The sequence below is a fragment of the Sus scrofa genome, chromosome 15 (genome assembly GCF_054392235.1).
Source record: "Sus scrofa isolate SSC_HxYL_T2T_F1_AM1 chromosome 15, Sscrofa_HxYL_maternal_Yorkshire_Landrace_v2.0, whole genome shotgun sequence".
Lineage (NCBI taxonomy): Eukaryota > Metazoa > Chordata > Mammalia > Artiodactyla > Suidae > Sus > Sus scrofa.
The window spans coordinates 118,648,023-118,673,711 of NC_139397.1; the positions used below are offsets into that span (position 1 = coordinate 118,648,023).

A 25,689-nucleotide genomic window follows, 5' to 3' on the forward strand; every position below is an offset into this window, starting at 1 on the left:
ATCACAAAAGCTTTAAAAATACTGATGTGATTTTAATGACAATGCTGCTTCTGTAGAACCTGGGTGCAATCAAGTCATCTTAATTCTTCTCGTGGAAGTTGGTAAAGAGCTGGGCCACCTAGAACCTAGCAGAGAGGAGGCGAGGTTTAATGAAGGACCTTGATTCCTTGGCCAAAAAAATTACTACTGGTTCCACAGGCTATGGAAGACATTTGATATTTTACATAGGAAGGTGATAGGATCAAAATTTCCCTTTAGTGAATCTGGCAGTGCAGTTTAGATGGAAGTGGGAAAGAGTGACCACTGGAAACAAGGTCAAAAGTCATAACCGTATGCCAAGGGAGAGATGATGGCTGGTACCTTGGAGGAGAGAGGAAACTACAGATACAAGTCACTGACTAGGTGTGAAGAGAAAGAAGAATCAAAGAAAACCTTGACATGACAGATCAGCAGAAGATGAGTGTTCAGGGGGCTAGCAGACCCTTCAGAGGTACTGTCCACAGGCAGAAGGAAATTCTGGTGTTTTGACAAATGCTGCGGGTAAAGATTTGGGTCTGGGAGAAACCATGAGAGTGAATGAAGTCGCCAAAGGAGAGAATAATATCTGAAAATCAAATTTAAAATACATGTCTCCCCTGGTTCCTCACAGATTTCCAAACAAAAAGACAAATATGTTACAACTAGATTCTGAAGTAAAGGACCAATGCTTTACTTCAGAATTGGTCCTATGATTTATTAATGAAAATGATAGCCACTGAACTCATGGCAGAAGCTGGGGGGAGAAGAGCTGGAGAGAGAGAGAGAAAGAGGCCTGAAAACAGTCTTTAGCAACAACTTTTGCTGGAGTTATTATTAAATTCTCAGACTTCCATCACATAGAGAACTAAAATTAGATGAGCCCAATAACTCTGGGATACTCACCCTGGGCATTCACGGGTATGAATTCAAGGGCTGTCCATACGAACGTGTTTTTTGATACCAAGTCAACTTAAAGTTTATGTTGATGGAGTGTCACTAAATGCTTCTGTACATCTTTCCGATTGCCCTGATATTTTCTGCACCATCTCCAGCTTCTTGAAAGCAAGCAAGCTGCTTTTCTAATACCCATGATTAATTACACATTTCTGAAGTTTTTACTTCCCACTTCGGTAAAAATTAGAAAAAAAAGGTTTTTTTCCTCCATTCCTTCCCTCCCACTTCCCTTCACATACAATCATTTATTCTTCACAGCTGAGGTCCCTGTGGGTTTTAATGAGGCCTCTTTCAATGGGTGCTGGTAGTGGTGTGGGGTTTAATATTTCTAGTAAATAGATGGAAGACAAATGGCTGGCTGGGTGTGACCGCTGAAGTACAAGTTTCCATACACTGGTAAAGCCGTCCCTGCCCTGAGCGGTTTCATTGCAGAAGTGGATTCACCCTTAGGTAAGAATATCTCATTCTTTATTCTTACCTGATGACTGACTTGTTGCTCAAGTCAATAATAATTTCTGGTTCTTGAGAACACACCAGTAGAAGCTGCCAGGGAAATGAGGCCAAGCCCATGGAAGGTTTTTTTAATTGCACGTAATTGCTCATATATCGTGTATATAATAATAAGCACCTATAAAAACTCTGCCAAATTAAAATGATTTTTTTTTTTTGTAATCAAGACAAGAAACCAGGGAGTTTTCCCATCATGGCTCAGTGGTTAACGAACCCGACTAAAATCCACAAGGATGCGGGTTCAATCCCTGGCCTCACTCAGTGGGTTAAGGATCTGGTGTTGCCGTGAGCTGTGGTGTAGGTCGCAGACATGGCTCGGATCCTGCGTTGCTGTGGCTGTGGTGTAGGCTGGCAGCTATAGCTCCATTTTGACCCCTAGCCTAGGAATCTCCATAGGCCACGGGTACAGCCCTAAAAAGACAAAAGACAAGAAAGTCAGAAAGACAGGAAGGAAGGAAGGAAGGAAGGAAAGAAGGAAGGAAGGAAGGAAGGAAGAAAGAAAGAAAGACAGACAGACCAAATGTTACTCCTATGACCTGGAAGAAAAGAACATCAACACTTTTAATGCACTACTTTCGGTTTTGAATATATTTAAATTAAGAATCTCTAGAAATAAAACCCTCATCTGCTTTGCTTAGCAGGGGAAACACGTTTTGGAGAATGGGAATCTTTTTATTGTGGGGCCAAAGGCAGAAGATAAAGAAGTGGACATATACCTGTCAAGCAAGGATGCAGCATTTACACAGGCGGGTACCTTTCTAGTCATGATTTTGGGGTCACAACTGATGGTTTCTTTCCTTTTTTTTTTTTTGTCTTTTCTAGGGCCGGCATATGGAGGTTCTCAGGCTAGGGGTCCAATGGGAGCTACAGCTGCCGGCCGCCGCCACAGCCACACAACACCAGATCCGAGTGGCATCTTCGACCTACACCACAGCTCATGGCAAAGCCGGATCCTTGACCCACTGAGCAAGGCCAGGGATTGAACCTGCAACCTCACGGTTCCCAGTCAGATTCGTTAACCACTGAGCCACGACAGGAACTCTGACAACTGATGATTAATAATGAGGTGCTGTCATCTTCTTGATTTTTAGCTGCAGAACCCAGCTATAAGAGCTAATGCTTAGGCAAACATTGAGCATGAAGATAAAGGCAAAGCCCAGCACTGATTTGTATCAGTCTCTCCAAAAGTCCTCCTTCCCTTCTTCTCAAATCATAGCTGCTTCCTACTTCATAAAAAAGTAATAATAATATGGGAGTTCCCATCATGGCACAGCAGAAACAAATCTGACTAGGAACCATGAGGTTGCAGGTTCGATCCCTGGCCTTGCTCAGTGGGTTAAGGATCCGGCGTTGCCGTGAGCTGTGGTGTAGGTCGCAGATGTGGCTTGGATCTGGTATTGCTGTGGCTGTGGCGTGGGCCAGCAGCTGTAGCTCCCATTGGACCCCTAGCCTGGGAACCTCCATATGCCAGGGGTTCGGCCCTAAAAAGCAAATAAAATAAAATAAAACAAAAAGTAACAATAATACAAATAGAGGCCATGAGGTACGAACTGCCCCAATCCCCCCTCCCTCTCCACCGCCCCCCCTACACAGTTGCAGATGGAGAGGGGTCCTCCCTCCTTTCCTGGGTCAGTGTTTACACGGGCTCCTCTGTTCCGCTCAGTCTCCACAGTTATCCTTTCTATGATCCATACCTTCACTTTCCATCTCTTTACTGCCTCATTCCAATAAACTCAAGTCTGTCCCATCCTTAAAAGTGACCCTCTTTTGCTTCTGCTTCCTCCTCTAGCTGTTCCTTCTTTCTCCTTCCCACTGGAAACAAGTGCAGGGTTTTTTTTTTTTTTTTTCTACTTTTTCATTTTTTTAAGTTTTATTGAAGTATAGTTGATTTACAATTTGTGATAATTTCTGCTTATGGAGACAAGTTTTTATAGTAATTTCCTACCCTCTCTATTTCCTTACTCCCCATTTACGGCTCAACTTACTGCTTCTGCCAAGGTCAAGAATGACCCACTAGTTCTCCAGTCTAAGAGACACTCCTCAGCGCTTTCTGGACGTCGCCGCCACCTTCCATGCTGCAGACCACTTGGTCCTTGCAACTCTGCTTACCCGGGTTCTCTGACATTAATCTCTTGAGTTTCTCCTTATGCCTCTTTGCTCCTTCTTTAATTTCTCTCTGGATCCTCCATCTGTGCCTGTCCTGTTATTTCTTCTGGAAACTCAGACTCCTTAGAAAATAAAGGAGCCTTTCTCCCAGATTAAAAAGACCTTTCTCCCAGAGAAACTATGTCCTTTATAAGGAATTCCATCAGCTTCAAGAAACAACAAGCAACCCCCAAATCTTAATGGACTGGCACAACCAAGGCTGATTTCCTGATTGGGCAAATTCCAATACCAATGTTCTCCTAGGGAGCTCTCCTCCAAGCATGATTCAGGGATCCCCCTTCTACCATCACGTGGCTCAACAGTCTCAAAGTCTTCAGCTTCCAGCTGCGTAGATGGGAAATCAGGATGAGTGAGCGAGCTTGGTCATGTGCTGTCACCTAGAGACAGGAGAGGCTTCCTGCCTCCATTCCATTGGCCCATTGGCCAGAGCTTGGTCATATGATTTCACCCAGAGCTGGGAGAAGCTGAGAAACACAGTTAGCTACCTACTCAGAAAGGAAGTGAATTAGATACTGGGAAATGCTAGGGTCTCCCAGACTCCTTGATGCCTAGATTAAGAACTGCTTTAAACATCAGAATTCCCTTGAATCCCATAGCTCATTGCTCTTCTCTTTCTTTAAGGTCTCATTGATGCTGCATCTTTACCCTTTCCATGCTGATAATTTAGCTCTGCCTGCTTTAGCTCTGACCTTTCCCCTAAGGTCTGACTTCCATATCTGTATTTCATTTGGTTGGGCCATGAACACTTCAAAGTCAACAAGATCAAAACTCAGCTAATCATCCTGCTCCTTAAATTAAATTCTTATTCTGTTTTTGACCTTAAATAATGACCTTATCATTCACCCACTCATGTAAGGCAGAAAACTAAGTGGCATGCTCAATCTCTCATCCTCACTCTGCAGAAAATCCTCCCAATTACCTCTTCAATGTTTTTTTTTAAACTATTCAACATATTTCTATCATGTTTTACTCTTGAAAAATTTTTTGAAAAGTTTGTCATTTAGAAAAATGAACACTTACATGCTCTTCCCTTAGATTCACCAATTATAATTTTCCCACATTTTCACTCTCTCTCTCTCTCTCTACCCTGCCTCTCCACCCCCTAACCCTACCCTCCTCCATCAGTGTTCATTCTTCTAAATGGCTGACATTTTTCAAAGTAAAAAATTTAAATAGTAAAACATCATAAGGAAATAAAATGTCAAATACACACATGTATTCCTACAGCATTTTCCTCCATAATTACAAAACAATCATTCTTGGGTACTTTAACACTGATATAGCACTATTTCTTTCATACTGAGTCATATTCAAATTTCTACAATTGACTCAATAATGTCCTGGGATTCTGTCTTTTTCTCGTCCAGCACTGAATTCAGGATCATACACTACATGTCTCTTTTATTCTAAACAGTCTCATTTTTTTCATGGCATAGATATTTTTGAAGAGCCAGGAGAGTTGTTCAGCAGAATATCCCTTTTTTGGGTTTGAAAGTTGTTCCCTCCTATTGGATGCAGGATAAGCATTTTTTTTTGCAGGAACATCAGGAATGTATTTTGAGCACATCACATCCAGAAGCTCGTGACCCTAGTGTGGCCCATTACCAGTGTTACATTTGGTCATTTGGTTAACCTGGTACTGCCAGGTTTACCCTATGCAAAGGTACATTTTCGCTTTTGTAATGAATAAGCTATTCATGGAGTGCTAGTTTGAGACTGAATGACTATTCTGTTCCCCCAAAATTTTTCATCCATTGGTTTTAATATCACTGATGAGTCCTGCCTGGTGATTTCTTCTAAATTTACTATACATTTTACATTTACCTCTTAACATTCTTCTGTAAAGAGCTTTAAAATTCTTGCATCAACAAGGAATTTTTTAAAAATTAATGTGTCAAAAGCCATTCCAGCCATGATGATTTTTGATATTCAAATCTTCACAAATTTGGCCAAATTCAAGCTGGTTCCTGTAGCCTTTTGACATAAATCCATCAGCTTTTGTGCACTTTCTTACTTTCTCTCTCAATAAGACATTTCAGGCTTACTTTGTCCTTTCTTGGCCCCAAACCTGGAACTGATCTTTTCTCCAAGGAGCCCTGGTTACTTTTAATGGGAAATGGTATTTAGAAAGCAGATCTGGTTTTAGGTGTGTTCATTGCTACTGGGGCATCTTTGCTCTTAGGCTCTTTCAGTGGACAGTGACGAAATACATATTTTTAAAAGAAAAGAGTTCACATTCTTTTAATATTGTAGTTCCAATCCAACACCACAGGAGTCTTCCTCACTCTCCCCATTTCATACACGGTGAGAACTCTGGTTCCCAACAAAATACATGTATTCATTTGCTCAATCCTGCAAACACACACAAAATAGTTTCAGAATCACTATACTCAATACTACCAACCACAAACTTCCTAAGTAAAATTTAAGCTTTCTTTTTATTCTAACAATCTCTCCTAGTGAGAGTGTATGGCCTGAATATCGATTTCGAAGTCTACTTGGATTAATGTTTTCTGGTAACAGCTTCAGTTTTATATACAGTGAAATTCATTTGTTTCTGTTTATATATTCAATTTTAGAGAAATTTCCTGTCCCCATTTATGTAATCTTTATTATGTAACACATCCTCGTAACTACTAATGACTGAATACAATGCCTTGGTTGTTGCTATTTTACTAGCAGGGTGTTTAGACTTAACTTCAGATTTTATGAAGATTTCTTCAAGGAATTCAGAAGAGTTCTCACAAATATAATTAGCAATTTGCTCTTCCCTGGTGTCCTTGCACACCTAAGAGTATGACATACCATCTCCTGCCAACCTGCCTGCCATGATTATAGGGTGTGACCCCTTGGGATATGAGCAACAAGTTGGGACTCATCGTGTTATCTTCATGTCTATTCCTCGTACCCCAGCCATGGTGCCTGGGTGCTGCTGGTGCTCACGTCACCCTAGGCAGAAATGACTCAGCAAAGACTATTCTTTTGAGCAGTGGTTTTAATCCTTGGTGAAATTACAATTACCTGGAGAGATCTTTGAATGCTGACAGTTATCTCCCTTCCCAGACCAATTAGATCAAAATCCCTGGGGATGGGATTTTGTCAATCAAGTATTTTTTTGTTTTTTCTTTCCTTTCATGAATTGCTTCATAAGGAACAGCTTCTCAGGCTTGCAAACTCTGGGCACAAGATTCTTGAAATGCCACCCAATCCAAATATCTATTGATAACAATCCATGGATGGGTTCTTTATTCCCAAAAAATGTATTAAGAATTAACTGTGCATCCCTGAACCTTTAGAAAGCATTTAAAGTCTTAGTTACAGCTAAAGACTATCCTTGGTCTTTCTCTGCCCCAATTTTACAGTAAGTCTATGGTTCTAGTATCTTCCTTATCCCACACAGCTCTCTGGATATCTGATCCAGGACCCTTCTTGCATCACCCAGATGATTCTCAGTTCCTAGTCTACTTGTTATTGTGCTTCCACCATCACTCACTGCAAAGAATGCCTCCAGTTCTTCCAGTGGCGCCTCTTGTCCAGAGGCTCACCAGCTCTACCTTCTGCCTGTCTATTCCCAGAAAGACCCAGCCATACTATTCTGTGCTGGTGGGCTGTATTCTACACAGCAAGGCAGCAGAAATTATTTCTTGACTGATGTCTGAGTAAACATGGATCCTGTACTGAGTGGGCACAGGATAAAGAGACAGAGGCGCCCTTCTTTTTTTTTTTTTTTTGGTCTTTTTGCCTTTCTAGGGCTGCTCCCGCAGCATATGGAGGTTCCCAGGCTAGGGGTCTAATCAGAGCCATAGCCACCAGCCCATGCCAGAGCCACAGCAACTCGGGATCCGAGCTGCGTCTGCAACCTACACCACAGCTCACGGCAACACCAGATCCTTAACCCACTGAGCAAGGCCAGGATCGAACCTGCAACCTCATGGTTCCTAGTTGGATTCGTTAACCACTGCGCCACGATGGGAATTCCAAGAAAGGAGCCCTTCTTTAAACTTCCTCCCACCTGCTGCTGCTGCTGCAGAGCAGAGCTACCATCACCATCACCTCACCTGCCTCAGAGGGGCCACCACCAGCCTCAGACCTAGGTTTATCTTTGTGGCACATGGGCAGCTGCTCAGCCCTGCTCACCTGACTCAGGATCATTTTTATTTTTATTATTTCCCTCTGGATGGGGTGGAGCTCCCTGACTGTCCTTCCCGCCAGATGGCTGACAGGAGGCTTCAGTGCTAACAACTGAGAGAAAGGAATCTCAGTGACACTTTGCAGGACTCTAGGTGCTGCTGAGCTGAGGATCACAATGACGAGAGTTCATTGTGATTCGCTTAGTTACGTTTTACAATGGGAAAAGCAATACCAATTGATTCCTTCAACTGAGGCTTTGCAGGCATTTATAGTATTTTCTCTAGTCTTTCTCCCAAAATAAATAAATTCCTCTAGTCTTTCCCACTAAAAAAGAAATGTATTTTGATTCATTTAATAATAATAAGGAATTTTCTTTTTCATAATAAGCTCTTGCTTATTATGTGTCTTCTGTGTAACCTTCTGAAGATCTGTAACCAAGTCCTGGCTCACTGGTGGGTGAGGTGGCTTGTCCCATAGGCATTCCAAAGAACATTCGACCACTCTGTGGAAAGGGTTGCAGGAGCCATCAGAGGCAAACTGAGCAAGGCTGCTCTCCTGGCAAGGGTGGCATCCATGGCAGCAAGCAAGTGTCAGAGAGTCACGTACTCACACAGCCTTGGGGTCTCCTACATCCAAGTCTTATTAGCTCTCCAGTCCTACTGCCTCCAAGAGGGCTCTTAAAGGGCACTCCAGGTTAACGGCCAAAGGACTGTCCCCATCAGCCCTAATTAATGAGGGCCAGTGGTATGTGGCACAGAGTTGGCCATTCTTCCTTTTGTGCTCTGTACCCAAGTCAGCAGTCATGGCTGCGTGCTACTTCAATATTTTTACTGCTTTCACCTTAAAGCCCTTCCTATTTCTCAACAGCAAAGGAGTTAAGCATAAGTGGAACAGGCGGTTTGATTAGTGAATAGAATTTATTGAGGCACAGGTATAAGAAAGAACATTTAGATCTTACCCATGGGAGTTTATTGTTTCTTAAATGAGAGAACACCTTATAGTACAGGAAAACTTTAATGTATTTAGGAGACTAAAAACATTGCAGAAAATTGTGCTTTCTATATGGCTGTGGGACAGGAGAGACACTACCCTGAATACCTTTGGAAATCTTTGAATTGTGTAATACATCCATGTACGACCTGTTCAAAAAAAGGTATTTTAAAAATAAATATGTAATTATTACTGATGCACAGATAGTAAAAGAATGTTGGTATAATGTGGTGGGATCAGATCATAAATGTTTCTTCTTTAAGCAGACCAGACATGTTCCTATGGAGCCAAGCTTCAAGTTAGTGTGTCTAGAGGTCATGAAACACTACACACACACACACACACACACCATTTTCCAGCAAAGAACGTAATTAAAAAGGCATGAGTTGGAGTTCCCGTCGTGGCTCAGTGGTTAACGAATCCGATTAGGAACCATGAGGTTGCGAGTTCAATCCCTGGATTTGCTCAGTGGGTTAAGGATCTGGCGTTGCCACAAGCTGTGGTGGAGGTCGCAGACTTGGCTCAGATCCCGTGTTGCTGTGGCTCTGACATAGGCCGGCAGCTACAGCACTGATTAGACCCCTAGCCTGGGAACCTCCACATGCCGCAGGAGTGGCCCTAGACAAAGGCAAAAAGACCAAAAAAAAAAAAAAAAAAAGGCATGAGGCATATGTTCAGTTTTAGTCGTCCAATCAAAATTAGATAGGCTGTGATCTTAAGAGCTTCATAAAGGAGGTGGTAATAAGTGACTTATTGAAAGATGGGTTGGGTTCAGTAAACTGAAGGAAAACCACCAGGTTTCTATTATGGAGTCACAAGTGATGTTTTCTCGGAAGGTGGCTTCTGCTATTTTTATGGGTAGATTTAAAATGGAAAATGATCACAGAAGATTCTGGGATTTGAACTTCATAGTCTGGATGTAGGAGAATTAAGACTTAGACAAAGGCGTAGCTAAGAGGAGAAGAGAAGCCTAGAAATGACGTGAGAGAAGAAATAAATGACAAGTTTGAACGAGGATTGGTATTGGATGAAGAATATGAGAAATGAAGGCTTAAAACAAAATTTTTCAGAACAGTTAATCATTGATGCTAATAATACAAATAAAGGCTCTAATCAAAGGTAATAATAAAGGGACCAAAAAAATCTCAAACTCTAAGAGGAAATCTGCCAGAGGCCAGCTCCGGCGGCCAGGCAGTGTACACTTTCCCAAAGAAGATGGATGGACGTTGGCTTTTGCATCGGAGACAGCCTCTTTGTCCCTTCTTTCAGGGCGCTGGACTGCTCAAATTTTATTGGCATAAGTGGTTGATTGTATAGACAGTTTTTGCTACAAATTACATCACAGCGTTAAAAGTACACTGGTTAACTATTACATGGTATAGCAGCTATACACCATGTTTTAAGATCTTTGTTTTAACTAAACTTAGTGGGTACGATTTAGGGGCAATCAGGTACAATACATCATGTTTTAAGATCTCTATCTTAACTAAACTTAGTGAGTACTTTGAAGAAGCCATAGACACCAGAATTTGGCATTCACAAACCTTGTTTATAGATTGGTGCTTATCTTCAAAGCGTTATGGCAGGGAGACAGTGTAAGTAAATATAAACCAACTTAACTAAACTAACTATCACTTAAAAGCTTTTAAAATCAAAGACAAAACTCACAGCTAGGTTTTTTGGATAATATATGTCTAACTTTTATGAACCTCATTAAGATCCTAACTCTAAAGTTTACTATATAACTAGTTAACAGATAAACCCTATTTTTAACTAAGTTGGATTTAAATATGGGAAAGTCCTTCAGGATAAAATTCTTATTATATTATTGTTGTAACTTTGTTAAATCACAAATCACCACAGGAAAATAAGAATGGAAAATAAGAATAATAAGTAAATAATCAGGAAAGACTGAGGAAAACAATAACAAATAAAACAGCAGGAAAGACTAGGTCACCCGAGAAACAATCCATGTTCTCCAGTGCAAACATGGAAATTGTTTTCCCAGGAAAGCCCCAATTCTTCCCCATCAACATCAAAATGAGAGCTGTGTAACCTGAGGCCTGCCCTTGGCTTGTACCATACAGGCAGGCTTTTTACCCTGACCAGGAGCCCACCTTCGGCATGCACCGTTCAGGTGAGCTTTTATCCTGACCAGAAGCCCACCTTCAGCTTGTACCGTTCAGGTGAGCTCCCTTCCTTAGTTAGGAATCTGCCTTCAGGTTTTGTTTTGTTTTTTTTTTTTTGCCATCAGGCAAGGTCCTTGTTTCAAGTCCCTGCATTTCCTCGGCCCCCAGCAGAAATCCAAGGAAATACTATTGATAACCAGTCTTAAAAACTGAGAGCTGTGTACAAATACAACTACAAAAAGTGGTCTATTGTGAAGATAAACAGAAAAGGAACTTCTTAAACATAAAGATAGATTCATAGTTGTGTCACTTATTAAGAAGCAGCAAGAAGTTTATAACTTCCTACTATTTCCTGGGAGTAATTCTATTCTTTGTCTCCCAACTTGTAGGTCAAGAGGATGACAAAGTTTTTGGGAACATTCCAGAACCTGAACTCGCAATCTCAAACCATTCAAAGCTGTGATTCTATTTTTTTTTTTTTTTCCTCTTTGGGGCCAATCCATTTTATCCTAGAGGTGGGGTTCACATATAAATAATTGGAAGACGCCACCCACTACTTGAGAAGTATAAGGTGTGGAAAGTCATTACACACAATCCAAATTCAGTGACTCACTAACTTGCAGTATTGAATGTCTGCAGAGACCCATGTCCACCCACAGGCTCCCAGACAACATGACTGCTGCACCTTCTTATCAAGACTCGCCACCCCACTATAAGAGAGTTGAGTCACTGCACATAAAGGACAAGGGAACATTACTGCAGGGAAAGAGAGAAAGGCTGAAAGCAAGATGAATGTATGAACAGAAGCCATAGCATTTGCAGATCTCCTTATTTCGGGGAACCCTGGGAATACGGATAGATTAGGATTTGGGTGGGATGATGCTGGTCCAAGCCTAATTCATCCCCAGGCATTTGGAACCTAGTTATACACAGATGCTCCCATTTGCTGAAGGATATTCTTCCAGCACCTTCAGCACTGGTATATAGCCTGGAGTCTATAAGGAAGCAGAAAAACACCACCAAGAATTTAAAATAACCATCACAAAGCTCCAGCACTAAATCCCAGGAAATTTCAACCTGTAGGAGAGGATCTTTGGTTCTCACTCAGAGCTTTATCAGGACTAATTTACAAGCATGGGTGGTTTCCCACTCCACCTTGGACTAGAAGCAAATCCCTGCTCAGATATCACCTTCTCTAGGAAATCTCCCTATCTGAGCCTAGATTCCCTACAGATTTAGTTCATTCAGCATCACAATCAGTGTGCTTTCCACAAGCCAAGTGCTTTCTCTTTCCCAGGACTTTGTGCAGACTTCTAGCCTTGAACATCTCATTCTGAATCAAATGGCTGGTCATAAGCTGGTCTCCCTGCCAGACCACTGGCTTTCTGGTGGGGGAAGGGTCCTGTCTTTGCATTTCTATTCTCCTAGTAAATAGCACACACAATATACATAAAAGATGTTCAATAAGTATGTGCGGAAATGCAGCGTGTGACAGCACACCATAAAGGAGTCGGTGGTTAGGCAGGCAGAGGGTCATAGACACCTGCTTTCCGTGGGTGATCGTTCATTCCACAGAGAAGGAGTTCAAAGTGCTTTAAAAGAGTCTACTGGAGAGCACCAAGTTAAGTCAATGTGGAAGAAGATCAAGAGCTACATCATTAAAAATAACAAAAGAAACTAAGAACATTTAGTCGAAAAAGAGAAGAGCAGAGGTGTGAGTGTGGGCTATAGAAAAACAGGAAGTTCCCCAGAGGAGAAAGGCTGCACCAGCAGATGCTGAACACAGAACGAAACACAGCAACTGGTCAGCCAGGATGGAATCCCATCCTGCCCTCTCCCTGCAGGCAGGATCTAAGCTGGGGCTCACTGGACTATGGATTTCCTCCTTTCCCTTGTCACCCTCTGGTGGCTACTGTTGCATATCAGAGCTTCTGACACTGATGCTCTGCAAGCCCACCTTCAGTTAGTGACTGTGATCTTTTGATGAATGGCCTAGCTTCCCACGGAAAACTTTGAGAACTCACTCATCCTTCCTCTCTTCCTCTCACCACTGCCCTCATCCCAGGCAAGGCCAGTAGGGGTCATGGCATGACACCCTTGGTGTCTGGAAGGAGGGCAGAGATTTGTCCCAGGCACATCCCACCTCTGCATATGTTAAGGATGTGCGTATCCTCACACTTCCCAGCAGCTCCTCTCCTGTCCAGAGCCTGGGCCCCATCCTTGATCCTCATCCAGGCCGGCTTTGCAGTGTCTTGTGTTCAAAATCACATTGAGCCCCTCCCACAGCCCCTTTCACTCTGTATAATCCTTTGACAATAGGTATGAAGGTTCACTCTGTATAATCCTTTGACAATAGGTATCGCTGGCCTATTTGGCTTTCCTCCTTGTATTTCCCCATGTTTCTGATTATTCTAAAAGGTGCAGAACTTGTCTTTTCTCTACCTGCTCATTTCCTTGAGGAAGTCTCCACCTGTTACCTTTGCTTACTAATGAGCCCTCAAATAGAAACCCACATCCCATTCCATTTATAGATGGAATCTTCATGATCCACCTGCCCATGGTTTTGTGACACACATTTTTAAATTCTCAAAATCCACATGTATTCTTTTTCCTTTAAAAAAAAAATTTTAAGGCCTAAGAGATTGGATATAGTTCCTTGTGCTATATAGTAGGACCTCACTGCTTATCCATTCTAAATGTAATAGTCTGCATCTACTAATCCTAAACTCACAGTCCATCTCATTCCCTGCCAGAGGCCAGCTCCGACGGCCAGGGAGTATGTACATCCCGATCAGAGATGGACAGCATTGGCGAAAGAACAGAGACAGCCTCTTTGGCCCTTCTTTCAGGGCGCTGGACTGCTCAAATTTTATCGGCATGAGTGGTTGATTATATAGACAGTTTTTCACTACAGATTACATCATAGTGTTAAAAGTACACTGGTTAACTATTAGGCTTTGTTTTTTGATCTCATGGTACAGTAGCAATATGTCATGTTTTAAAATCTTTAGTCTAACTAAATTTAGTGAGTACAATTCAAGGACAAACAGGCACAGCATATCATGTGGGAAAGAGGAGACCCAGCACAAACCATCTCATGGCCAGCTAATTCCCACAAGCTGAAGAAGTTACAAACACAAAAAATCCTGTCTTTAGACTGGTGCCTATCTTCAAAGTGTCCTTGGCAGGGAGACAGTGTGAGAAAATACAAATCAACTTAGCTAGCTACTGTTAAAAGTTTCTAAACTCAAGGACAAAACTCACAAGTGGGTTTCTTTTCATCAAGAATAATACATGTCTCACTTCTATGAACCTCATTAAGATCCTAACTCTAAAGTTTACTGTATTAACTGGTTAGTAGATAAACACTATGTTTTTAATTAAGTTGGATTTAAATAGGGGAAAGTCCTTCAGGATGAAATTCTTATTATATTATTATTGTAATTTTGTTAAATCACAAATCACCACAGGAAAATAAGAATGGAAAATAAGAATAATAAGTAAATAATCAGTTAAGACTGAGGAAAACTGAATAACAAATAAAACAGCAGGAAAGACTAGGTCACCCAAGAAACAATCCATGTTCTCCAACGCAAACATGGAAATTGTTTTCCCAAGAAAGCCCCAATTCTTTTCCATCAATATCAAAATGAGCTGTGTAACCTGAGGCCTGCCCTCGGCTTGTACCATTCAGGCAGGTTTTTATCCTGTCCAGAGGCCCACCTTCGGCTTGTACCATTCAGGTGAGCTTTTATCCTGTCCAGAGGCCCACCTTCGGCTTGTACCGTTCAGGTGAGCTCCCTTCCTTGGTTAGGAACCTGCCTTCAGGTTTTTCTGCCATCAGGCAAGGTCCTTTTTTTGAGTCCTAGCATCGCCTCGGGTCCCCGCAATTCCTTCCCCCTTGGCAACCACAGGTCTGTTCTCTATGTCTGTAAGTCTGTTTTTGTTTTGTTGATAGGTTCATTTGTGCTATATTTTAGTTTCTACATATAAGTGATATCATATTTGGTATTTGTCTTCCTCTTTCTGCTTTACTTCAATTATGAGAATCTCTAGTTGCATCCACATTGCTGCAAATGGCATTATTTTGTTCTTTTTTTTTAATTTCCCCAATACATTTTTTTTTTCCTACTATACAGCATGGTGACCCAGTTACACATACATGTACACATTCTTTTTTCTCACATTATCAGGCTCCATCATAAGCGACTAGACATAGTTCCAAGTGTTACACAGCAGGAGCTCATTGCTAATCCATTCCAAAGGCAATAGTTTATATCTATTAACCCCAAGCTCCCCAACCACCCTACTCTCCCCTCCCCACTCCAGCAACCACAAGTCTATTCTCCAAGTCCATGATTTTCTTTTCTATGGAAAGGTTTATTTGTGCCATACATTAGATTCCAGATATAAGTGATATCATATGGTATTTGTCTTTCTCTTTCTGACATACTTCACTCAGGATGAGAGTCTCTAGTTCCATCCATGCTGCTACAAATGGCATTATTTCCTTCTTTTTATGGCTGAGTAGTATTCCATTGTATACAGGTACCGCATCTTCTTAATCCATTCATCTGTCATTGGACATTTAGGTTTCTTCCATGTCTTGGCTATTGTGAATAGTGCTGCTGTGAACATATCGGTACATTCATCTTTTTGAATTATAGTTTTGTCTGGATATATTCCCAGGAGTGGGATTGATGGATTACATGGTAATTTTATTTTTAGTTTTCTGAGGAACCTCCATACAGTTTCCTATAGTGGTCGTACCAACTTACATTCCCACCAACTATGAAAGAAGGTTCCCTTTTCTCTACACTCTCTCCATCATTTGTTATTTGTAGACTTATTAATGATGGCCATTCTGACTGGTATGAGGTGGTACCTCTTTGTAGTTTTGATTTGCATTTCTCTAATTAAATTATAGTTAATGTACAATGTTGTGCCAGTTTCTGCTGTACAGCAAACTGACTCAGTCATACATATGTAAACTTTTTATTTTTATTTTTTTTTTAATTTATTTATTTTTTTTTTTTTATTTTTTGTCTTTTTGCCATTTCATGGGCCGCTTTCGCGGCATATGGAGGTTCCCAGGCTAGGGGTCTAATCGGAGCCATAGCCACCAGCCTACGCCAGAGCCACAGCAACGCAGGATCCGAGCCGCGTCTGCGACCTACACCACAGCTCATGGCAACGCCGGATCGTTAACCCACTGAGCAAGCGCAGGGATCGAACCCGCAACCTCATGGTTCCTAGTCGGATTCGTTAACCACTGCACCACCACGGGAACTCCCTAAACTTTTTAAAAATATTATTTTCCATCATGGTCCCAGGAGATTGGATATAGTTCACTGTGCTCTACAATAGGAAAAGTTGAATGTCTTTTTATGTGCCCACTGGCCATCTGTGTGTCTTCTTTGGAAAAATGTCTATTTAGGTCTTCTGCCCATTTTTCAATTGGGTTTTTTGGTTGTTGCTGTGTTGAGTTGTACGAGTTGTTTGTATATTTTGGAGATTAAGCCCTTGTCAACTGCATTACTTGCAAGTATTTTCTCCCATTCCATAGGTTGTCTTCTTGGGTTTTTTGTTGTTTTGTTGGGGGTTTTTTTGTTTGTTTTTTTCAATGGTTTCCTTTGCTATGCAAAAGCTTGTAAGTTTGACTAGGCCCCATTTGTTTATTTTTGTTTTTATTTCTACTTTCTTGGAAGACTGATCTAATAAAACAATTTGTGAGATTTATATCAGGAGTTTTATGGTGTCATGTCTTATGTTTAAGTGTTTAAGTCACTTTATGTTTGTGCATGGTGTGAGGGTGTGTTCTAATTTCACTGGTTTACATGCAGCTGTCCAACTTTCCGGCACCACTTGCCAAATCAAAATACATGTATTCTAATTTAAATAACAAATATATGCCATAACACTTTGGAGAAAAAGGTGCTGTACTGAGATCCAGCAAACAATGGTTTGTCTCAACTCACAAAAGGTTGGAAATGACTCAGCCCATTTGGCAGAGCTGTTCCTTCCATTCTTTTCTTTACCTGGGATCAGACCTGATGATTCAGGGGAGTCATTCTATACCATCAATACCAAAATACTGTACGGCTGGGTTGTTATCAGAAATTTCGGGCTTCTTGATCCTTCATATTTTAAGTATGCAGAAAAAATGGAAAAGATCTCAGGGGATATTAAAGAAGTTGGAATCTCCAGCCTATAGGAAAAAAAAAATTTGGAGTGTTCATAACACTCCGAATATTTTCAGCATGTCAGGGAATTCAAAAAAAAAAAAAAAAACTAACCTTATGATGTATCTCTTTCTACCAAATACAGAGGATTATAAGTGGTTTAATTCCAGAAATATATCTAGAATTATGTAAAATTCATGTGATTTAAAATTAGGTAGCTGGTCACCAAAGTAGGTGGTCAGGAAACATGTGAGATTCCTCACTGTGGTTGCCATGGAGAATAGAGAAACACATTTCAGTACAGCTGGCATTCCCCCAGCCTGAACAGGGAATTTGGTTAGTGCCACTGAAGGTGGCAGAAATCCAGGTTTCATTTTAATCCACTTTCCACCCTGGAACACTTTTCAGGTGATAGAACATGCTTTGCACAAACAAAGCACTTATGTGTTCCAACCTGCACGTCCAAGGTCAAGACTGCAACTTCAATTTTCCATCCAATACAGCCTTCCAGGGGTTGGGTTTTCCCTGAGGAACATTTGTAACAGAGACCTGGATGACAGCTACAGCAGCCAGATGCAACCTGCCTCCAGTTCCAAAAGACAGGAGCTGATCATCAGAAAGCCCCCAAACAGATGGAAACACAGTCTTTCAATTCTCAAAATTATTATATCTTAAATACTTAGTTTATTGCCTATATGTTCTTTCACACTGGCTCTGTAATATTCTATAGGCTAATCTGTATCATGGATGCACTCATTCCCTGCGGGTCTTGTGAATTTTGACATCTTCACCTTCTAGTTCAGGGAGTTAATAAACATGTACAAATCAATTAAAAAAACAATTCACAAGCAAGAATTTGATCCAAAGAATCTGATAAGATGCTGGCAGAAATGTACGGAAAACTCTTCATACTCTAGCAGGGGAAAAGGTGCAGAGGAATTTAACCAGCAGAATTATTGAAGAAGAGAGGAACTGTCACTATTTCCATGAAATCCTCAGCTGGATATCCAAAGATGTTTTATTATCAGGTAAATTTTCAGAAATGTTTGTTAGTCTGGAAAAAAATTTCCAAGGGCTTATAATAAAAGATCTATTGATACTAAATTTTAGAAAATTATTTTAAAACTCCTGAGATTTTGGTACTGGTGTGGCAGATACGTTGTTGTTTTCTTTTTTTCTGCCATGGTCATGGTGCTATTGGCTGATGAACACTTACTGAAAGCAAAGATGTTCCGCAAGGAAAACTGATCTTAAAAACACCACAGTTCTAATGTAAAGATCATTTTTGAGGACAATCTTAAGTCAAAATCCCATTTAACAGCTCTTATGATCTTTTGTGTAATCCTTAACCATTACTTCTGAAGCCTTCTCTGACCTGCAGCACCTGCTCTGCACTACACATTTTTGATTCATACCAGATTACAATTACATGATGGTGAAATTACCGATTTCCCTTTAGGGTTCCTCACTCCAGGATGCAAGCTTAACCCTGGTCTTAATCATCTCTTTATTCCTCTGCTTAGCACAAGGCATAATTATCTGGCTGGAACTATGGATGCATGAATGGATGGGTGGATGACTGATGGACTGATGACTGATGGACAGTTATAAATACATTGTTATATAAATGAGGTGAAACAATTTTTGTGGGTACTATATCTTCCTTTGTAATTTCTTTGAAATTGCTCCACTAGTTCTAGAAAAGTAAGACTGATCGTATGGTCCTTACAAAGACACAATATAATAATTAGAAAACTACAAAGAAGGGACCAACATTTCTGCCAATGATTTGTCATTGTTGTCTGTAGATTTCCCAAAGAATACATTTCACCTCGGTGGTGTGGAAATGAGCAGAAGCTAATAATAAATCTTTTAAAACTGGTACCATAGAAATGTAGCAAAAACCAATTCCTGAAAGACAATGTTAAACAATGGGATTTTAGAACAATTTTTTTGCATTTTACAGTATTGCACTAGATTATTGGGGAAAAGATGGAAATACTTGAACATTTCTACAGGGAATGTTCATGGTCTCCTTGTCTAAGACATCAGAGTCCACGAGATGCTTATCATGCTTCTAGCAACCACCTTCCCACAGCTGGTCCTGGGAAAGTGAGCAACTCCAACATGTTAAATTGCCCCAAACTGGGTCATGTGTTTACTTCGGCAATTCCATTTTGCCACTGGATGATGTGGAATCATAATCCTTACTTTGTAAACAGAGACTTCTTCCAGAAATTAATTAACCACATGCAAAATTGTGATTGAAGGCAACCAGGAAAGACAATGGCTAGTTTAGTTGTTTTTTTAAAAAATTATTAATATGTATATTTGTTTACATGCCCAAAGTTGCCTAACTCTGATCTGCTCTTCCACCACACCCTGCCTCCCAGAACTTTCTTACCTTACCCTCACAAAATTCACCTGATCACAATTCAATTTGCTTGCTCAACAGCTTCCCCTGTGCTCTTGAGAGATGAGAACCTGAGACTATAGATTAATAAACTGCACCTGATAAAAATCTGATAAACTCACCTGATAAAATCTGTATTTTAATGAAGGATTTCTAGAGTGGTGCCTAAATCTCCATGTTCCCCCCTAGTTTAGGAAGATGCGACACCACTCAGAGCCTCACTGAAAAATGTCTGGATGAGGGGATATCAAGTATCCTTTATTTCCAACCACATAGGTGGCTGCTGAGCACAACTTCTTTCAAAGAAAAGTTGTTAAAATATATATTTTAGTGGTTAATATTCTTCTCAATACAATTACCTTTATTGCTCTTATTTGTTATTATATAAATAATATGTGCTTATGGTTATTATAAAAATTTTAAATGATATATTAATATCCTTTTATACATTTCTCTATGCATATGTACTTTACATGCTTGGGATTACTTTGTAAATGCTATATTTAGTTGTAGACATGTTTAAAATGTTTTTCCTTTTTTGTTTTGCTTTGTTCCATTGGGGAGGGGAATGTTGCCTCCTCCCTGCCCCCCGACTCCTCCCAGTAACCAACGAGGTGGAAGGCAGAGTGGTGGAAATCACTGCCACAGAAAAGAATAAAGAGAAAAAGAATGAAAAGAACTGAGGAGGGTCTAAGAGACCCCTTCGATAACATTAACTGTACCAATATCAGCATCACAGGGGTTCCTGAAGGAAAAGAGAGAAAGAAAGGACCAGAGAAAATATTTGAAGAGATTATAGCCAAAAACTTCCCTAATATGGGAAAGGAAACACTCAAGCTGAGGAAGCACAGAGAATCACATACAGGATAAACCCAAGGAGAAACACAGACACATACTAATCAAACTGACAGTAATTAAACACAAAGAAAAATATTAAAAGCCACAAGGGAAAAGCAACAAAGCATATAAGGGAATCCCCACAAGGATAACAGCTGATTTTTAAGCAGAAACTCTGCAAGCTAGAAGGGAATGGCAAGATATATTTAAGGTGATGAAGAGGAGGAACCTAGAACCAAGAATACTCTACCCAGTAAGATTTTCATTCACATTCGATGGAGCAATCACAAGCTTTTCAGACAAGCAAAAGCTAAGAGAATTCAGCAGCTCCAAACCAGCTCTACAACAATTACTAAGAACTTCTCTAAGCAGAAAAGAAAAAGCCACAATTAGAAACAAGAAAATTGCTAATGAGAAAGCTCACTGGTAAAGGCAAAGACAATATAAAAGGAGGAAATCACCCCTTGACAGATATGATATTAAAACTAGCAACCATGAGAAGAGGAGAGGACAACTGCAGAACATCAAAAATGCATTTGGGAATTCCAGTCATGGCTCAGCAGAAATGAATATGACTAGCATCCATGAAGATGCAGGTTCAATTCCTGGCCTCCCTCAGTGGGTTAAGGATCCAGCATTGCTGTGAGCTGTGGTATAGGTTGCAGATGCAGCTCAGATCCTGAGTTGCTGTGGCTGTTGTGTATGCCAGCAGCTAAAGCTCCAATTTGACCCCTCACCTGGGAACCCCCACATGCTGAGGATGTGGCCCTAAAAAGATTAAAAAAAAAAAAAGAGAGAGAGAGAGAATTTGAAATTAAGATTTTAAAAAAGGAGAGAATTTGAACTTAAGAGACCAGCAACCAAAAATAATTCTGAGCATATATAGATGGTTACATCAAAATCAGCTGGGAACCACAAACCAAGAAACTGCAATGGACGCACACATTATAAAAAAAAAAGGCAATCCAAACACAACACTAAAGATAGTGAATCACAAGAGATGATAACAAAAGAGGAAGGAAAGAAAAAAGACCTAAAATAACAAATCCAAAACAATTAAGAAAATGGCAATAACTACATATTTATCTGTAATTACACTGAACATAAATGGATTAAATTGTCCAATCAAAAGACACAGACTGGCTGAATCAATACAAAAACAAGACCCATACATATGCTGTTTACAAGGGATCCACTTCAGACCTAAGGACAAATACAGGCTGAAAGTAAGGGGATGGAAGAAGGTGCTATATGCAAACAGAAATCAAAGTAAAGGGGGAGTAGCAATACTCACATCAGACAAAATAGACTTTAAAATAAAGAAGGCCACAAGAGACAAAGTAGGACACACTACACAATCAAAGGAGCAATCCCAGAAGAATATATAACAATTGCAAGTATATATGCACCCAACATAGGAGTACCACAATATATAAGGCAACTGCTAACAGCCATAGATGGAGAAATGGGTAGCCATACAATAGCAGGGGACTTTAACACACTCCTTACATCTATAGACAGATTATCAAGAAAGAAAATCAACAAGGAAACACAGACCTTAAACGATACCCTAGAACAGATAAGACTTAACTGATATCTATAGACCATTCCATCCCAAAGCAGCAGAATACACATTCTTCTCAAGTGCACATGGAACTTTCTCCAGGAGAGATCACATTTTGGGCCATATATTAAGCCTTGATAAAAAAAAAATTTTTTTCTTTTTAGGGCCACACTTCCAGCATACAAAAAGTTCCCAGGCTAGGGGTCGAATAGCCACAGCAACACAGGATCCAAGCTACACCTGCAACCTAAACCACAGCTCAAGGCAATGCTGGATCCTTAACCCCTGAGGCCAGGGGTTGAACCTGCACCCTCATGGATACTGATTGGGTTTGCTACCGCTGAACCACAATGGGAACTCTTCAAGCCTTGGTAAATTTTTTAAAATTGAAATTATTTCAAACATTTTCTCTGACCACAATGCTAGCAGACTAGAAATCATCTACAAGGGGGAAAAAAAAAAAAAAAAAAAAAACAGCAAAAAGCACCAAACTCACGGAAGCTAAGCAATATGCTACTAACCAATGGAGCACTGAAGAAACCAAAGAGAAAATCAAATGATACTTAAGAGACAAATGACAATGAAGATATGACAATCCAAAATCTATGAGACATAGCAAAAACAGTTTTGAGAAGGAAGTTTATAGCAATACAATCTTATCTCATGAAACAAGAAAAATCTCAAATAAACAACCCAACTTTACACCTAAAACATTTAGAGAAGGAAGAACAGACAAAGCCTAAAATTAGTAGAAGAAAAGAAATCATAAAGATCAGAGCAGAAATAAATGAAGTAGAGACAAAGAAAACAACAGAGAAGATCAATAAACCAAAAGTTAGTTCTTTAAAAAAAAAAATCAACAAAATTGATAAACTTTTAGCCAGACTTATCAAGAAAAAGAGACAAGCTTCAAATCAACTTTTTTGCCTCAGGGGTTCAGAGAGCAGAAAAGTCCAGACAAAGGCCCCGGTAGAAACTGGAAAAAGACAAGTGCAACCGAGTTCCACTCTGAAAGGGTTTGGGAAGAGATTTCAATGATTTTGGTCAACGGAACTTGAACAGCAAAGCCAAGAGTAACCGACTCAACACTGGTAACTCTGTAACTATTACGGTTACAAGAATGTCTTCTTTGAGTGCACCTAGACAGCAAACACCATAGTTATCTAATCTTATTTAGTATTTAAAACCACCCTTCAAGGTAGGTATTAGGGTGATGATATCATCCAAACCAAGATACTGTGAAGAGCAAAGGCAGGCTTTAATATTAATGCAGAGATAAGAAGTATAAATAAGAGATTGTCCTGAGCGAAGCAGGTGTGTTGTCACCTAGTATCTCCAGGTCACAGAGATCCCCGAGGCATGGGCAGTGTAAGTCTGCTGAGAAGCAGCAGAGCTATTCAGTCCCAGGGATTTCTGACTCCAGAACCCGTATCTCTTCACACCACGCTGCCTTGCTCTTGCCTAGTCTGGGATGAGTTCTTATGCTCACTGCTCTGGGCGGTGGTTTTCATAGCCTTGCTAAGCACTCAGCAAATCTTAAAGGGAACCTTAAACAGATAAAGCAAAGAAAAGCGGAGCTGGAGTTCCCATTATGGCTCAGCGGTAACGAACCCAACTAGTATCTATAAGGATGCAGGTTCAATCCCTGGCCTCGCTTAGTGGGTTAAGGATCCAGCATTGCTGTAAGCTGTGGTGTAGGTTGGAGACGTGGCTCAGATCTGGCGTTTCTGTGGCTGTGGCATAGGACTGCAGCTGTAGCTCCAATTCTACCTCTAGCCTGGGAACTTCCATATGTCGCAGGTGCAGCTCTAAAAAAGAAAGGAAGGAAGAAAGGGAGGAAGAAAAAAGCAGAGCCGTCTTCGGGGCAAATGGGGCTCACATTCTGTCTGGCTTCCCTCCAGCCTCCTCCCTAGTCTCCTGGATGGCTTCCTAAGCCCCATCATTTTTACAAGGAACACCAGGGCCTTGCCATCACCTAGATGTGGAGTCAAACCACATGGAAGATATCTGAGGAGGGAAGAAGAGTATAGTGGTTGATCACAGATGAAAAAGTCTGTTGAGGGAATTCCCACTGTGGCTCAGTGGAAATGAATCCAACCAATATCTGTGAGGATGTAGGTTCAATTCCTGGCCTCACTCAGTGGGTTGGGGATCCAGCTCTGATTCAACCCCTAGCCTGGGAAATTCCATATGCTGCTGATGCAGCCCTACAAAGCAAAAAAAAAAGTGTTGAGTTTAGTAACTCCTGACCGTTTAATTCTCTGTCACTCTTTTTTTTTTGCACCTGCAGAATGCCTACCAGACCCTCCTGAAACAACTTGAGCCCATCATTAGCCAAAATCCTAATGGCACCTGAAAGGGGCCAGTGAGTTCAGGTGTGGGAAGCCTGCAGGCCTCCAGTGGACTGTTTGGCAGAAGTGCCTGTTTCATGGGGAACTGCATCCATTACAGCTTCCTTCTCCTCCCTGCCCAGTGCTGCCCAGTCTTCAGGAGCAGACAGATCTTAGGAATCTTGTTAAAATGCAGATTCTGATTCAACAGGTCTTGGGTGGGGCCTTGGGGCCTGCATTTCTACCGAGCTCCTAGGTAATGCCTATGCTGCTGAAGCACTCTTATTTCAAGTAGCAAGAGCACAGGTGACAGATACAGATCAGCAGCACACCTCGCAATCAGATTTTATAGAACACTAACCTCTGGTTCACCTGGGTACTTTTTCACACCTGAAGAAGCAGTTCAGAGGTGTTAAATGCTGTGCATATTTGAATGAAGTGTGTGTTGGTTATTAGCAAAGGAAGGTAAGTTAGCAAAGGAAGGTAGAGCTTACAGCATTCGATTCACTTCTAGGAATTTACACAGAAAAGCAATACGTTTACAGGAAGCTCTTGCATGAGAAGCTGCCAAGTTAAAGTATGTCTTGAAAAACATCTTCAACTAATTTACCAAACACATTCCCCATGCACATTTTCAACTTTCAGGGGAAAACTGGATAGGTATTCCCTGGGTGGCACTTCTGGCTCTTTTCCGGGAATAAATTTTCATGTTAGAAAATGACCTAGATTTTAAAATTGGGGTAGCAGAGGTTTTGCCAAGCCACATGCGTGCTTAATGAGTGCTATTTGAAAGTGACTTTGATGTTTCATGGGAAGCCCTCAGGGGGCAGTGATGAATGGGACACACTGGCAGCAACACAAGTGACCTCTTTTTCACTCTGTCTCTTTGAACTTAGAAATATTCTCTACATGGTCTAACCATAGTCCATAGCTGTAGCACCACCCTAGGCCCAGGAATGGGGACACAAAGAGCATTTAAACTTCCATCACGGATTTTTTTACCTTCATTGCTTTTACACTAGTTCTTTAAACAGATTCACCAAAACAGTGACTTTATTTCCTTACCATGCTTATTGTTCGCTGGGAAAATTATATTCCCAATAATAAGGAAAAGAATGACAGCCAGAAAATGGGTATTTTCCCATGTTTTGCTTCTTTTGTCCAGTTTTACATTAGCGATTTGGAAATATTCCTCTTTTGCAGGCTAATGAAGTTTTATTCAAAGCATTAGTCTCTCCACCGCAGGTTATTTTAGGTAAGGGGTATCTAACACTGTCCTAAAATTGTTTCCTTTTGAAAGAGAAAAGAAGCTTTGAAAATGTGCTTCATTGTTCACATTTTTAATATTAAGTTTATGATTATTTTGCTTTCACTAGAAGGTTTTCATCAGGAAGAGAAATGCTGTATTATCCTGAAGGGACAGTGGAAATTTTTGAGATGAGTCCTGTAATTTCCTGTATGAAAT

The 25,689-nt window shown here is 40.7% G+C and overlaps 2 long non-coding RNA genes across 4 annotated transcripts in view; both read right to left on the reverse strand.

Moving 5' to 3' along the window:
* The window catches only part of LOC146396078 (uncharacterized), a 1,511,729-nt gene that overhangs the window by 361,607 nt on the left and 1,124,433 nt on the right, over positions 1-25,689 (reverse strand). The gene's annotated exons all lie outside the window — the stretch shown is intronic.
* The window catches only part of LOC102162816 (uncharacterized), a 54,636-nt gene that overhangs the window by 1,075 nt on the left and 27,872 nt on the right, over positions 1-25,689 (reverse strand). Inside the window, exons 3-4 of one of the 3 annotated variants that reach the window (XR_014828933.1) lie at positions 3,468-6,000; positions 1,451-1,611 (exon numbers count right to left, since the gene is read on the reverse strand). This is a non-coding gene — a long non-coding RNA (uncharacterized LOC102162816). The remainder of the gene's footprint in view (positions 1-1,450; positions 1,612-3,467; positions 6,001-25,689) is intronic. The other 2 variants (XR_014828934.1, XR_014828932.1) reach the window with 2 other exon arrangements.